Raw genomic sequence first — 1,789 nt, forward strand, 5'->3', positions numbered from 1 at the left:
TTGTTATTATTATTGAAAGTATAATTATTAGTATTATGACTAATTTAACAGTGCAAGTCCTAACTTCCACACAGAAAGACCCCAGACCCAAAGTGGGATCAAGCCCAAAACCGTCTTGTTGTGAATCAACAGGGCTAACCATTACGCAATATGATACCAAAAAACTTGTAAAAGTAAAGTTGTAAAGTGGTTCTAAAAGTATTTTTTTACAAACCTTAAAATCAAGTGAACTCCAAAGGTAGAGAACCTCAATGGTAGAACTTACTCACCTGAAACACCCCACACACATTCACGGTGATAAATAACTGATGAGGGGTGAGCTTGGCTGCAGACTGAGCTTCAAGGAGGAGCCATATACAAATAGGTGGTGCTTTGTATCAGAAAGCATTTACCACAGGAGATTCAMGGATTTTTCAAACATACATGATTGAATCAAAGCAGCACTCTGGGCATGTTTTTGATGAGGGATTGACATTATAACATGATATAAAGCTCAGAAAAGTTGATTTTACATAATACCTCCCCCTTTAAATATCTTGAAATTATTCACTTTTAAATTAAAAAAAATTTAAATCACTCTAAAATCACATGAATGTCATTTTTTCCCAATACTAATTAAAGTGAATAAAATGCATTATGCATCTTCAGTATGTTAGAAACAAAGCTGGTGAGCATTTAACCTTGCTGCTGTTGGCATATTTAGCGATTGAGCTCTTTGATGTCTTTTATTCATACTTTATCATGAATCTCTCTTTGTCTGACTCTGACCTGTCGCCTAAGACCAGTCTGCCTTGTAAGACCCTACCAGGGGCAATTGCCCCTACGTATACTGTATCTTCTACTGTAGAATCATTCAGGCACACAAACTCCTCCACCACAAGGAACCTGAGCTTTTCTGAGCCCTGTTCAGCATTAATGACAGGAAAACAGATGTTTGATTTCTTATTTAGACATAATACAGGTTCCCTTTAACACAGATCTAAAATTATTCTTAGGTTTGACCCCCCCTCCAAACCACATTATTGAAAATTATAAACTCAGATTGATGGCTATGCTTGCAAGTTCTGAAACAAGCTATTTGCTCCTCCCAGTTTTGGCTCTCTCTGCATGAAGTGACTGGCTCTGCAGTGGGACGGTAACTGGGAGCTGAATATACAGCAACATCACCATGACTCTGGATTGGATGCCAGCTCCCCCATCCCCCCCCCACACACACACACACTCCATGTCTCTTTCGATATTCCTCTTTGACCTCTTCTTTATGCATGTCTGCTGATATTAAAATGTTTTGCTGACCTGATGTGTTCTTTAATGCGTATTATCAACAGCTGTTGCAAGTTCTTATAAGGTATTCTGTGTTATATGATAATCTAAAAGTGGTGGTATTGTGTACAAAAACACAGTGAAGTGCAGCAGAGGGATAAATAAAGTCGACTTGGCTTGTAGTTTGTAGGCTAAAGAAAACAAAAAAACGGTATTTTTCTATTCAAATTTTTATTTATTGTTTCATGTTTTCAGGAAATGTTGATATCCTTTCTTGGCAACTTATCCTGCAGGATAAAGACACAACTTAGTAGTTTTATCTTTTTAGTCTCTATTTGCTGTTTGAGTAGTTTATGTTATACTGCACTCTAGTGGCCAAACCGACGCATTGTCCTGTTTTCAGTACTGCTTGTCATCCTGGACCAGAATGCACTGGGTAACTTGAACCTTTTTTGGATTTTAGTTGATGTTTTGTTTTTCAGATTTTAAGATTCGAAATCTTCTTAATCCCCATTATATATATATA

The sequence above is a fragment of the Austrofundulus limnaeus genome, unplaced genomic scaffold, assembly GCF_001266775.1.
Source record: "Austrofundulus limnaeus strain Quisiro unplaced genomic scaffold, Austrofundulus_limnaeus-1.0 Scaffold6, whole genome shotgun sequence".
Taxonomy (NCBI): domain Eukaryota; kingdom Metazoa; phylum Chordata; class Actinopteri; order Cyprinodontiformes; family Rivulidae; genus Austrofundulus; species Austrofundulus limnaeus.